The following is a 16,017-nucleotide window of genomic DNA, read 5'->3' on the forward strand; positions in this document are numbered from 1 at the left end:
GTGTGTGTGTGTGTGTGTGTGTGTGTGTGTGTGTGTGTGTGTGTGTGTGTGTGAGCGAGAGAGAGAGAGAGAGAGAGAGAGAGAGAGAGTGTGTGTGTGTGTGTGTGTGTGTGTGTGTGTGTGTGTATGTGATAGAGAGTGAGTAAGTGTGTGTGTGTGTATGTGAGAGAGAGTGAGTAAGTGTGTGTGTGTGTGTGTGTGGTGTGTGTGTGTGTGAGAGAGAGGAGTGTGTGTAAGTGATTGAGTGTTTAAGTGAGTGAGTGTGTGTTTGAGACACACACAGTTAAATACTCAATTACTCACACTATTACACTCATAAACACACACACACACAAAACTCTCACTCACACACAGACACTCACTCACAAACAAACACACACTCTCTCTCTTACATACACTCAATCACTCACACACTTTCTCACACATGCACACACACACTCATATGCTGTGTGTGTTTGTAACCTCCATTGGTTTCATCTGCGTTGGTTATGTACAGTGTTGTGTTAGTTACCAAAAAATAGTAACTAGTTACAGTTACTCGTTACTTCATTCAAAAAGTAACTGTTACTTTGTTGAACACAACACCGGGTTAGCGCATAGCTTCTAGCTCCTCAGGCATGGAGGTCCTGGAGGAGCTTCAGCAGATTGGAGTTGCTGTTTATCGCAGTAGATACGAGCTTCGAACCAGAAACACACAGCTTACATTTGTCTTTATTCTCAACTAAAGTGAAATAATGATCATTTTTCCACTTTGAGAAACTCGTCTTGCTCTCGCCTCAACTCGCCATTACTGCCGCACAGACCTGAATAAACGGAGACACGCCCACAGTGCGTCTTCTTCCTGTTTACAGTGGTTCATCCTCCAATCCTACAATGTGTCTCTGCTGTAAGCAGGTCAGACTGTAGTCTACACTTCAGCCCAAATTCATTCATTTAATAAAGTAACGGGTAACAAACCACACGCTAACGGAGTTACTTTATTTTTAAAACTAACGCGTTACAGTATTAATTACTGTCAAAAGTAACCGCGTTACTGCCCAACACTGGTTATGGGTGCTGCAGAGACAAAGATGAAGTTGGGATAAATCTGGGCCTGAAAGGGTTATGGATTTTCAAAGTCATCAGCTGCTCATTAACTGCTTTCAGGAGCTCAGATACTTCGCTAAACAGAGTTTTGTTTTTTTTCCAGGAAATCCAGTGCTGGCATCCTGCCCTCCTTCACTTCCTCCCCCACTCCAGAAGAATCTCCATCTTCTCAGCATCAATTTCCAACTCCACTGTTGCTATATTTTAACAAAGCATGACCCTAAAGCCTAATGATTTACATGATTTAAATAAAAAAGGATATGTGTAAATGAAGTGATAGAATTATTATGGAGAAGAGGATGAAGAGATAAATCTCAGAGGAAGGGAAAGAAGAAGAATGGTTGAGTCAAGAAATAGAAATGCGACAATGAGTTAAAGTAGAATGTAAAGTGTGAAAAGGGAATTGTGGTTTAGTTTACAGGATTTCTCTCTCTCTCTCTCTCTCTCTCTCTCTCTCTCTCTCTCTCTCTCTCTCTCTCTCATGAGGTAATTAGTGAAATCAGTCACTCATGAATTTAGGGTGGATCTGTAATGGAACACACTGACACTCATCACAAGCCCGAACTCGACACACACTCCACACCTGGACCTCATCATGACATGGTGTGTGATTATTTTAACACACCTCTCTGGTCATATATCACACCTGAACCTCTCTCTCTCTCTCACACACACACACACACACACACACACACACGCCATGCCAGTATGGTATTACACTCAGAAATTAGTCAATTTTGTCTCCTTTCTCTCTTCTCTAATAGAAATGTAAATCTGTGTTGTGAATTTTTGGAGCTCCGCAGGCAGAGTGCTCATTAACTGTGACCCGAGCCCATGAGAGAATAAGCATTCGGCACAAAGGTGTGTGTGTGTGTGTGTGTGTGTGTGTGTGTGTGTGTGTGTGTTAGCTCCACTGACCCATGCTTTACCACTCAGACGATAAAGTCACACTCACTCAGTACCCTTAAAAAATGTTTCTAGAAGTGTTTCATATCAGCAGGGAAGAAGAGGGAAAGAGAAGAAGAAAAAGAAGAAGAAGAATATTAAATATCTCCAACCCAATCTAACCCTAATCTACCTTTTGATTTGTCTGATATCACAGGGTTAGGACACTCACACTAATGAGTTGCCCTTAATGTTTTAAACCTTAAACGGCTGACCAGGTTCTATTGAAATTCCTCTGAACTCTAAACATTCAAGATTTTGATTTCATTAGACTTCATCATTTGTTCACTTCCTGCTATTTACAGAGCTTCATGTGGAACCCTAATTCTGTGAGGGTGAGGGTCAGGGTAAGAAGTCTTTACAGCCCATCACATCACAATATAACACACACAAACACAGTTAAGTGGTTCTGAGTTTATCAACAAATTTCACCAAATAAAATCAACTTAACACTTTATTTGGTATCACAGATCTGTTTCCAAACCTTCACAGACTTAATTCTAATCAATTCACGTTTATTTGTATTGCACTTTTAACAATGAACATTGTCTCAGAGCAGCTTTACACAAATCATGTGGAGATAAAAATAAATAAGTTCTTTATACAGTGGGGCAAAAAAGTATTTATTCAGCCACCACTTGTGCAGGTTCTCCCACTTAAGAAGATGAGACGCCTGTAATTTTTTTATCATAGTTACACTTCAACTCTGAGAGACAAAATGAGGAAAAAAAAATCCAGAAGATCACATTGTCTGATTTTTAAAGAATTTATTTGCACATTATGGTGGAAAATAAGTATTTGGTCACCTACACAAAAGCAAGATTTCTGTCTCTCACAGACCTGTAAGTTCTTGAAATGAAATGCAGTTAGCATCTAACCAGAAGTGCATAGATATCTTATTTAAAAGTGGCAGTGTAATAAATAGGGGTATAAGGCTATACAGAAGGTGTAGTAATATGTACATATAACTGTAAAAAGGGATATATAGTGTGTTTTTTTTATATAATTATGATACAGTATGATACAGTGTGTGTGTGTGTGTGTGTGTGTGTGTGTGTGTGTGTGTGTGTGTGTGTGTGTGTGTGTGTGTGTGTGTATATATATATATATACACACACACACACACAGAATAAACAAAATAAATATGGATGGACATACAGAAGTGTAATGGTTTTTGGGCGGTGCAAGGATGCATGATTTTAAAATAGTGCAAAACACAGAAGAAAAGTGACAGTGCAGCGGGAATTGTTAACACAATATCAGCTGTTTAGTGCAGAAACAGCCACAGGAAAGAAGCTATTTTTCAGTCTAATTGTTCTGGCTCTGAGACAACGGTAGCGTCTGCCCGATGGGAGAAGTGTAAACAGTCCGTGGTTGGGGTGAGAGGGATCTTTGATGATGCCCCTCGCCCTTTGCAAACAGCGTTTTTTGAAAATGTTCTTCAAGGTGGGCGGTTTTCACCACCCCCTGAAGGGCTTTACGGTCTGAAGCTGTGCAACTGCTGTACCACATTGAGATGCAGTTTGTGAGGATACTCTCAATGGTACAGCGGTAAAAGTTCTCCAGTATCCTGTAGCACAGTAGACTTTTTAAGTCTCCTCAGAAAATATAGGTGCTGTTGTGCCTTTCTGATCAGGATGAAAGAGTTCAGAGACCAGGTGAGGTCCTCAGAGATGTGTATTCCAAGGAACTTGAAGCTGGGTACATGCACAACAGCAGTTCCGTTGATGTAAATTGGAGGATGAGTATGATTGCCAGCACGTCTGAAATCCTTGGTCTTTTTGGTGTTAAGTTCCAGGTTATTGTGCTCACACCATGCTACTAGGTGCTGGATCTCCCCCCTGTGAGCCGTCTAATCGTTACCGTCAATCAGGCTTCAATCAGAACTTCTTGGTAAAAACTCAACTTGTCGTGTTTGGAGGAGTTGCATCCAAACACACTTCCACAGAACAGACTTCCACTGTACACACTCCCTCTGTTCACACTCGCACAGAACACATTCACACTGTACACACGCACACTACATTATCCTACAGAACATAGAAACAGCGTACACACTCCTACAGAACACATCCCCATTGTACACACCCCCACTGTACACACACCCACAGAACAGACTCCCACTGTACACATTCCCACAGAACACACACACACACAATACACACTCCCTCTGTACCCACTCCCACTGTAAACACTTCAACAGAACACTTACAATGTACACACATCCACAGAACACTCACGTTATACACACGCCCACTGTACACGATTCCACAGAACACACTTACACTGAACGCACTCCCACAGAACGCATTCACACCGTACACACTTCCACAGAAAAGACTCACACTTGACACACTCCCACAGAATACACTCCAACAGAACACACTCCCACGGTACACAATCCCACTGTTCACAGTCCCACAAAACACACTCACACTGTTCACACTCCCTCTGTACCCACTTACACTGTACACAATTCCACAGAACACTCACACTGTACACACTCCCAGTGTACACACACACACACACACACACACACACACACACACAGTAGGCAATCTCACTATACACACTCACTCTGTACTCACTCCCACTGTAAACACTTTAACAGAACACTCACACTGTACACATTTACACTGTACACACTTACACTGTACAAAATCCCACAGAACACACTTACACTGTACACACCCTCTGTACACATTCACACTGTACACACTCCCTAAGGACACAGTCCCACTGTACACACACCTACAGAACACGCTCGCACTGTACACAATCCCACATAACACACACACACACACACACTCAGACTGTACACTCTCACACTGTAAACACTCCCACAAAACACACTTACACTGTACAAAATCCCACAGAACACACTTACACTGTACACACCCTCTGTACACATTCACACTGTACACTCCTACAGTAAACACTTCCACGTGCACACTCCCACTGTACACACTCCTACACTACACACTTGCACTGTAAACATTCCCACAAAACACACTTGAATTGTACACACTCCACTGTACACACTTCCACAGAACACACTCCCACTGAAGACACTCCCACAGAACACAATCCCACAGAACACACACACACACACAGACTGTACACTCTCACACTGTAAACACTCCCACAAAACACACTTACACTGTACAAAATCCCACAGAACAAACTCAAACTGTATACACTCCAACAGAACACACTTACACTGTATACACTCCCACAGAACACACTTACACTGTATACACTCCCTCTGTACACACTTACACTGTACATAATCACACAGAACACACTTTACAAAATACACACACACTGTAAACACTCCCACAGAACACACTCCCTCTGTACACACTTACACTGTACATAATCACACAGAACACACTTTACAAAATACACACACACTGTAAACACTCCCACAGAACACACTCCCACTGTACACACTCCTACACTACACACTTGCACTGTAAACATTCCCACAAAACACACTTGAATTGTACACACTCCACTGTACACACTTCCACAGAACACACTCCCACTGTAGACACTCCCACAGAACACACACACACAGACTGTACACTCTCACACTGTAAACACTCCCACAAAACACACTTACACTGTACAAAATCCCACAGAACAAACTTACACTGTATACACTCCCTCTGTACACACTTACACTGTACATAATCACACAGAACACACTTTACAAAATACACACACACTGTAAACACTCCCACAGAACACACTCCCTCTGTACACACTTACACTGTACATAATCACACAGAACACACTTTACAAAATACACACACACTGTAAACACTCCCACAGAACACACTCCCTCTGTACACACTTACACCGTACATAATCACACAGAACACACTTTACAAAATACACACACACTGTAAACACTCCCACAGAACACACTCCCTCTGTACACACTTACACTGTACATAATCACACAGAACACACTTTACAAAATACACACACACTGTAAACACTCCCACAGAACACACTCCCTCTGTACACACTTACACTGTACATAATCACACAGAACACACTTTACAAAATACACACACACTGTAAACACTCCCACAGAACACACTCCCTCTGTACACACTTACACTGTACATAATCACACAGAACACACTTTACAAAATACACACACACTGTAAACACTCCCACAAAACACACTCCCTCTGTACACACTTACACCGTACATAATCACACAGAACACACTTTACAAAATACACACACACTGTAAACACTTCCACAGAACACTCCCTCTGTACACACTTACACTGTACAAACTACCACAGAACACAATCCTGGAGAACACACACACACACACACACACTGTACCCCCTTCCACAGAACACACACACACTCTACACTCCCACAACACACTTCCACTGTACAAAATCCCACAGAACACACTCAAACTGTATACACTCCCACAGAACACACTTACACTGTATACACTCCCTCTGTACACACTTACACTGTACAAACTACCACAGAACACAATCCCGGAGAACACACACACACACACACACACACACACACACACTGTACACCCTCCCACAGAACACACACACACACACTGTACACCCTCCCACAGAACACACACACTGTACACACTCCCACAACACACTTCCACTGTACAAAATCCCACTGAACACAATCCCATTGTATACACTCTCACCGTACATGCTCCCAGAGAATACAATCCCACAGAACACACTTCACACACCGCACTCACACTGTTCACACTCCCACAGACCACTCTTACACTGTACACACTCCCACAAAACACACTGTAATAGATAGATAGATAGATAGATAGATAGATAGATAGATAGATAGATAGATAGATAGATAGATAGATAGATAGATAGATAGATAGATAGATAGATAGATAACTTTATTGTCATTGCATTGTACAGGTACACAGCAACGAAATGCAGTTTGGCATCTACCAGAAGTGCAAAATGTAGCAGTCGTGCAAAAGTGCAAATAAATATCTAGCATATTTACAGCAAGTGGTATATATGAAAGTATATACAGTGAATAAATATAAAGGCTATTTCAGTGCAGAGGTACAGTAAATAAATATAGAGGCGTACAGTAATTAAGAAAAATTTGCACCCTTTGCAGTGCTTTACGTTCACACACAGTGGAGCCTCCGTACCATACAGTGATGGAGTTGGTCAGGATGCTCTCAATGATGCAGCGGTAGAAACTCGTTAAAATCCCTGGGGACAGATGAGATTTTTTGAGACGTCTCAAGAAGTACAGGCGTTGTTGTGCTTTTTTTTTACCAGAGCTGACGTGTTCTGCTGCCAGGACAGATCCTCAGAGATGTGAACTCCCAGGAACTTAAAGCTGGAGACTCACTCTACCTCAGTTCCATTGATGTTGACTGGTAGATGTCCCCTGCTGTTGGATTTCCGGAAGTCCACAATGAGCTCTTTGGTCTTTGTGGCGTTGAGAGTCGGGTTGTTGGTGGCACACCATGCTACCAGATTACGGATCTCTTCCCTGTAGGCCGATTCGTCATTGTTGTCAATCTGGCCGACCACTGTGGTGTCTTCTGCATACTTGATGAAGATGTTGGAGTTATACAGAGGAGCACAATCGTGGGTGAACAGGGAGTAGAGCAGTGGGCTCAGAACACAGCCCTGCGGTATGCCAGTGTTCAGAATGAGGGTTGAGGATACCTGGTTTCCCAACCTGACAGATTGAGGTCTGTTGGTGAGAAAGTCCAGAATCCATCTGCAAGTGGAGGTGCAGATACCCAGTTCACTGAGCTTAGTGATCAGTACAGTGGGGAGGACTGTATTGAATGCAGAGCTAAAGTCAATGAACAGCATTCTGATGTATGTGTTGCTCTTATCCAGGTGGGTGAGAGCAGAATGAAGAGCTGTGGAAACTGCATCCTCAGTTGACCTGTTCGGGCGATAGGCAAACTGGTGTGGGTCCAGTGTAGGTGGAAGGCCCGCAGTGAGGTGATTCAGGAACAGTTTCTCAAAGCACTTCATAGCAATGGGGGTGAGTGCAACTGGGCGAAAGTCATTCAGGCATTTAGCAGCTGAGTGCTTAGGCACTGGTATGATAGTAGTGGTCTTCAGGCATGTTGGTACCGTGGCTTGGGCCAGTGACAGGTTAAAAATGTCAGTAAAAACCTGTGCCAGTTGTCCAGCGCATGCTCTGAGAACACGTCCCGGTATGCCATCCGGGCCAGCTGCCTTGCGTGCATCCACTCTGCTAAACACTGAATAGACTTCCGTTGTTGAGAGTGAAAGTGGGCTGTAAGCAGTAGCAGAGTCCGTGGTAGTGTGTACAGTGGAAGAGGGAGTGTGTTCTGTGGGAGCAACACACTCCCACAGAACACACTCCCTCTGGGCACACTCCCACAGCACACACTCCCTCTGTACACACTCCTACAGAACACACTCCCACTGTACACTATCCCTCTGTACACACTTCTGCAAGAACACACTCCCACTGTACACACACCAGTTAGTCTGGAGTGCCGTTTAATCACTCAGGAGAAAGAAAATACATCACAAATTGCAACAACTGGTATTTAATTGGATTTAAACACACACACACACACACACACACACACACACACACACACACACACACACATTGAAGTGGGTCTGAGTAAATCAGCCCTCACACACTCATTGGGTTGAAATCACAGTGATGGTGTAATGTGAGTGTTTGAACACACACTCGGCTGCTGGGGCTGAACAGCGGGACACTAATGGAGGAAATGGCTTTATGATTGCACTCAGCAAAACTAACATGTAAAATCATGAACACATCAGCCTGAGGATTTCTCCAGATGGGCTGCAGAGGTGGTGTGTGTGCGTGTGTTTAAAATGGGAAGATAAAACAGTGTTAGAAGCATCTATTAGAAAACAATTTATTATTAATTCAGATCAAACCTGCGAGGGGGCGTGGCTAACTGCAGAAACACCAGCCAATTTGAATCCTTTTTTATTCAGAAAGCAAAAATTTTATATAATGCTGTTTTTATGTTTAATAATTCATCTATTTTAACAGTTTTGTTTTAGTTTTAAGTGATAATGACTTTCTTTTTGTGCTGTTTTCAGAAAAGGGGCACCAGGTGATGGGCATGGCCAGGTGACAGGGCATGGTAGGGTGATGGGGTGTAGTCAGGTGATGGGACGTGGCTAGGTGACAGGGAATGGTTGGGTGATAGCTCATGATTGGGTGATAGGGCATGATTGGGTGATGGGGCGTGGTCAGGTGATGGGGTGTGGACAGGTGACTGGGCATAGTCGGGTGATGGGGCATGGTCAGCTGATTGGATGTGGCCATGTGACAGAATGCTTGGGTGTGGTCAGGTGGCAGGGCATGGTCGGGTGATGGGGTGTGGTCGGGTGATGGGGTATGGCCAGGTGGGAGGGCATGGTCGGGTGATAGGGTGTGGTCGGGTGATGGGGCGTGGTCGGGTGATGGGGTGTGGCCAGGTGGGAGGGCATGGTCGGGTGATGGGGCGTGGTCGGGGTGATGGGGTGTAGCCAGGTTGGAGGGCATTATCAGGTGATGGGGTGTGGTCGGGTGATGGGGTGTGGCCAGGTGGGAGGGCATAGTCGGGTGATGGGGCGTGGTCGGGGTGATGGGGTGTAGCCAGGTGATGAGGGCATGGCCAGGTGACAGGACTTTGCCAGTTTATGCAACGTCTGCATTGTGACTGATGTCAATGCGGAAACTCTGAGCAGAAAAGCCTCAGGAGCTAAATTTCCGGATGTTTCAGCGGTTTTAACAACATGATCTCCTCCATTTACCTTCAGGCAGAAACACAGATCCAGTCTCCCACACCTGCTATTAAAACTAATTGCGGTGACGAGGAAACAGATTTTTTTTTCTTTTCAGTTTTCGTTTTTGATGTAACGCTGTTCGCCTGTGTTAGCCTACAGCTAGCCCTCTCTCTTTCAGGTGATTGGTATGATTCTCCAGTTAAGGGCAGTGATGAACATAGTCAGCTGAGAGACACACTCACACCACACATACGTGAGTGTAGCTGTTTGTGTGAGTGAAGCTCACAGATCAGATCTCATCACTGTGTCTGACCTAATTTACACCTGCAGAGCTGAGCACTGACCTTCCCACCACCCGGGTTATGTCGGGTCACGTCACGTCACGTCACGTCACGTCACACCACACACACACACACACACACACACACACACACACACACACACACACAGAGAGAGAGAGAGAGAGAGAGAGAGAGAGAGAGAGAGAGAGAGAGAGAGAGAGAGAGAGAGAGAGAGAGAGAAGAGAGAGAGAGAGAGAGAGAGAGAGAGAGAGAGAGAGAGAGAGAGAGAGAGAGAGAGAGAGAGAAAGCTAGATGGGTCTCTGCTGCCCTCTGGTGGACTTTACTTCTTACAAGTCAACAAATTGAAATTTTTCTGAAACAAAGAAAAACTGTATATTTAATTAATAACACATTACTCACAAACAGCCAACATATGAAGAGTTTATATAATATAACAATCACACACACATTATATTTTATACATTTTATAGGTAATATACAGGAAGTTAAATGAGCTCAGATATCATCATGATACAGTGTAACAGTGAGATACACAGATACAGTGAGATACAGATACAGAGTTACAGTGAGATACAAAGTTACAGTGAGATACAGTGAGTTACAGAGAGATACAGAGTTATAGTGAGATACAGGGATACAGTGATATACAGATACAGAGTTACAGTGAGATTATTTTCGAGTCACTCAAAGGCTTCATATAGAAATATGCATCCAATCCATGTTCTACTGCAATCAACACCACTACTGCACATCAACAACACACACACCCACCACACCCCTTCTGCACCTATACTGAATTTGAGATTTGAATTTTACTGCCCCGTCACTACTTAAACCACACTGTACCACTACTTGTTTAATTGTGTTACAAACACGTCTCTCTTATCTGTCCTAACCTTCACTCCATCTCATTCTCCTCTGTAGCTTCCTGTACTCTTTCATCTCTTCCTGACCCTGATTCCTTTTCCTCTCTGCAAAACCCAAGAAGACTTTTTGTCCCACACCCTGGCTGTCAGAGGTTTTGTGCCGCAATCGGTGAGAACTCAGATCAGCAGAGAGGAAGTGGCAAAAAAAAATCACAATTTGACGCAGACCTCACATCTTACCGTGCACTCCTGACCAAATATTCTTCTGACATGACTTCTGCCAAGAATGCATTTTACAAGGAAAAGCTTAAGACCCAGGCACTAGATCCTCGTATGCTCCACATAATCATCTCTTCACTACTTAACCCCCCCTGCTCCATCCTCCCTGACTGCTGATGACTTTGCCTCCATCTACATAAGAGGATTGAGGAAATCTGCCAGACCTTCACCTCCTGCCTTACAATGCCTACACAACACAGCCAGAATTTCCCTACCCAGGAACACTCCTTCATTGTCAAGTTTCTCAACCATAGAAGAAGAGATACTGCAACTCCAATCTTGCAATCCCACAACCTCCCCTTTGGATCTAATCCCTTCAACTGCACTTCAGATCATCTCACAAGACCTCCTGCCCTTCATCTCCACAGACATCAACAGGTCCTCAACATCTGGCTATGTGCCAACTACCTTTAGGGTTATTCCCATCTTGAAGAAACCTGCTCTGGATCCATCAAATCAATTCAGTTTAATTCATTTTTACTTGTATTGAGCGTTTAACAATGAACATTGTCTCAAAGCAGCTTTACACAGATAATATGGTGATTAAAAGTGAATATGTTCTTTATAAGTAAGTTTGTCCCTGATGAACAAGCCGGTGGAGAAGGAAAAACTCCCCGAGATGGCATAAGGAAGAAACCTTGAGAGGAACCAGACTCAAGAGGGAACCTCATCCTCATCTGGGTGCCACCGAATGTCCATTTATAGCAGATAAACGATGTTGCGGGGTGCAGTGATAATGATCAGAAGCAAAATATAGTCCTGAGTCAGTGTAGCAGACTGTTGACATTACCCACAGTCCAAATCCATCCTCAAAGCGCCCGTTCTTACTCCAGAATTCCATGGAACCACCCAAGGCGTTGATGAGAAACCAGCTGCACAGATTCGAAAAGGAAACACTATCCAGAGGCAGGCCTGGACCAAGTGGGAAGATGGGCAAAAACAGTGGTCACTGGAACCTCAGGAGCATGTTTAACTCACGAGAGAGAGAGAAAGAGAGAGAGAGAGAGAGAGAGAGAGAGAGAGAGAGAGAGAGAGAGAGAGAGAGAGAGAGAGAGAGAGAGAGAGAGAGAGAGGTTATTATGTGTTTTTATTATTTGTATGAAAGTTAATGTCACTGTGCAGTTTGGACTCTGGTAAGACTCACTGTGGCAGCAGAACTAAAAGGGAGAAGCAGAAGGAAACACAGAAATGAGAATACCTTGGATAAGAGACGACCCACCACACCACCATCAACAAACCTGAGTGAACGTATGAAAGTAAAGGGACAACAGCATCCAAATATCCAAATTCACCAAACACTCGATATCCATGATTCCTCCAGATCTGCTCCTTTACCTCACAAACACCTACTGACTAAAGACTCCACTAAATAAATGTGTGTTCAACCTCAACTTGAACACTAAAACTTTGTCTGAGTTCTGAACACTAATTGGAAGGTTGTTCCATAACTGTGGGGTTTATAAGAGAAACATCTGCCCCTTGCTGGAGTCTTCATTATTTGAGGTACCAACAAATAGCCTGCACCTTTTGACCTAAGTAGGCGTCACTCTTGACCTTTCAGCAGCATTCGACATGGTCAACCACAAGACTTTCTTGTCTACCCTCAGAAGTCTCAGTATATGTGGAGCAGCATGGGAATGGTTTGCTTCCTATTTGGAAGTTCACTCATACGAGGTAACACGGAGGGGGTCCACATCTGCCCCACGCATACTCTCCACTGGTGTCCCACAAGGCTCAGTACTTGGTCCCCTCCTTTTCTTCCTCTATACCCACTCTATTGGTGAAGTCATATCCTTACATAGGTTTTCTTACCACTGCTATGCTGATGACACTCAACTCACATTGTCCTTTCTTCCCAAAGATAGAAATAGCTTCCGTTCAGATCTGGGCATGCTTGGCAGACATATCTTCATAGATGAGTGCTCATCAACTAAAACTCAACCCCAGAAAAAACGAACTGATTCTGGAACTAATTCAGGATCTCTGAATAACTCTTTATAACTCTCTGCTCTCCCCTTTAGCCACTGCTCACAACCTTGGGAGGACGATCAACTGTCCTTCTCCTCACATTTTGCTAATTTGGCTTGTTCTTTTTGGTTCCTTCTCTCCAACATCCGAAGGATTCAAACATTTCTGTCCACACAGGCTGCCCAGGTGCTTGTTCAGTCTTTTGTGATTTCGAGACTGGACTACTGCCAGCTCTCTGCTGGCAGGTCTTCCTCTGAATGCTATTCGTCCACTGCAAATTATCCAAATGACCCACACAGCTGTGTGACTTGTGTTCAATCTGCCCAAGTTCTCCCACACCACCCCACTGCTCCTCTTCCACTGGCTTCCAGTAGCTGCACGTATCAGATTCAAAACACTGTCTACAAAGCCAAAAATAGACCAGGACCATCTTACCTCAGAGACAGGAGTCTGATGTATGCAGTGAATTATAGTAAACTGCTTTACCATGGAACTGAGTCATCAGGATCACTTCTACTGTAGATTCACAGCATGGTTCAGGTTTGTTCTTCACCTGGATAGAAGGAATTAAATACTCAAATTAAGTTTCATAACACTGCTAACACAGAACTCATCCAAACTACAGACTTTACAGACTCCTGACTCAGAACCTAAATGTGAATTACTAACCCTGACTGGCCTACACCAAAATTAACCAACATTTACTTGCTTTAGGGCACAAATCATACTCTGCTCTTTTAACAGAGGAACCCTCAGAACATCTCACACAGTTTAGTTGCACCCTGGCTGGAACAGGCTGAGGAACTGGCTTTGGAACTGGCTAATATTAATACAAAATACATCATGCAGATGCACTGGGACATCATCAGTGATGCATCCTGGGGTCATTGGGTGTTTCGGGTCTTTCAACATCAGACACCCTCGTCCAGGCAACCCAGCCGGGGTTGATCAGACTCCGGCCTGTGTCCCAGTAGCTATTGCACATGGTTCTGCCCTCTTAATCCAAAGCCATCTAGTGGCTTTCTCTGTGGCTTCAGTTGCGGTTCTAATTGCCTTCCTCTTTGCCTCCCCAGTAATTCCTAGTAGAGTGAACACTTTGCAGAGTGAATGCCCTGCAAAACCTCTACAGCCCACCTCCAATGGCTCACAACGAGTTTTCCAGCCCTGCCTTCTACACTTTTCAACTAACTCTTGGTACTTAGCCTGCTTCCTCTCGTTGGCCTCTTCCATGCGCTCTTCCCAGGGCACAGTGAGCTCCAATAAAATCAATTGCTTGGTGGAATCTTAGATAATCATCACGTCTGGATGAAGTTGTGTAGATGTTATTCTGGTAGGGATCTTCAGCCGTTTATCTAGATCCACCTGCAATTGGCAGTCTGTAGCAGAAGTAGAGACCAGACTTTACACTGGATTGTGGGTAGGCCTTCTCTCCGGCTCTTACAAACTGGATGGTCTGTGGCTTGAAATGGCCTTTGTTGACATTAATAGCTATGGCTAAGCTCTCAGCAATTGCCTTAAGCACTTTGTCATGGCGCCAGCGATAGCGTCCATCTCCAAGGGCTTTTGAGCAGCTGGTGAGGATATATTCTAGCGATCCCCTTCCCTAACAAAGGGGACAGAAGGGTGTCTCGCTCTTTCCTCAGAGGTGGAGGTTTGCAGGACTTGGTAAGACATCATAGACACTTTGGACTAAGAACCTGATACGATGGAAATCTACCTTCCAAATATCAGCCCATGTGATCTTACGCTGCCGAACATTAACCCATCTAGTCCAAGCTCCTTGTCCCAATCCCACCATCCGACTAGCTCTTTCTTCCTTCACACCTGCCCGCACTTCCTGCTAAACAAGATGTTGCCGTTCTTTACCTTGCGCATTGTCAATTCTCACAACCGGAAAATAGCCAAAGCCTGCACGCCCTGTTGCTATTGGCCCCACAAGTGCCTTGTGTCTCAACCGTGACTCAGCCACTTCTAGAGATTTCTCTGCACTCAATTTCCTGCCTGTGCGCACCTGTATGCCAGCTGCTGCCACTTTGGGATCCCTAGACTCTCTGTACTGCCATGCTTCCCATGTTCTTGACACCATGAACTTTTCAAGACTGCTCATCGGGAGGTGCAGAATATTACTAGTGCCATATAAAGCAGTACTGCTCAGGCTTCGTGGCAAACCAAGCCACCTTCGCAGGTACCTGCTTATCCTCCTTTCCAGGGCCTCAATCGTTGTTATTGGCACTTCATACACTAGCAAAGGCCACAGAATCTGGGGCAGGATACTATGCTGATAAATCCAGGACTTAAACCTTCCTGGAAGACCTGATTTATCCACCTTACAGAGCCATAACTCAAACTCCTTGCTGGCTTTCTGGATCGAAGCAGAATCCCTAAGGCTACCATCAAAAAGCTTACCAAGGCTCTTAACTGGCTGTTCAGTGATGAAAGGAATGGTGGCTCCATTCAACAAAAAACGGAACTTGTCCACCACTTTCCCCCTTTTGAGCACTAATGACCTTGATTTCTCTGGCTTAAAACTCATCCTTACCCAATTGATGAGTTTCTCTAACCCTTGAAAAATTCACCGACTACCCGGGACAGATGACGTAGTGACCGTTAGCTCATCCATAAAGGCTCTTATTGGGGGCTGTCGTACTCCAGTCTTCATCAGAGGGCCTCTACACTCTACCTCTGCTGACTTGACAATCATGTTCATGGCAAGGGCAAAAAGGATAACGGAGATGGTACAGCCAGTAATAATGCCTTTCTCAAGCTGAT

This window comes from Silurus aristotelis, assembly GCF_946808225.1.
Source record: "Silurus aristotelis genome assembly, contig: scaffold_154, whole genome shotgun sequence".
In the NCBI taxonomy this organism is placed as follows: Eukaryota; Metazoa; Chordata; class Actinopteri; order Siluriformes; family Siluridae; genus Silurus; species Silurus aristotelis.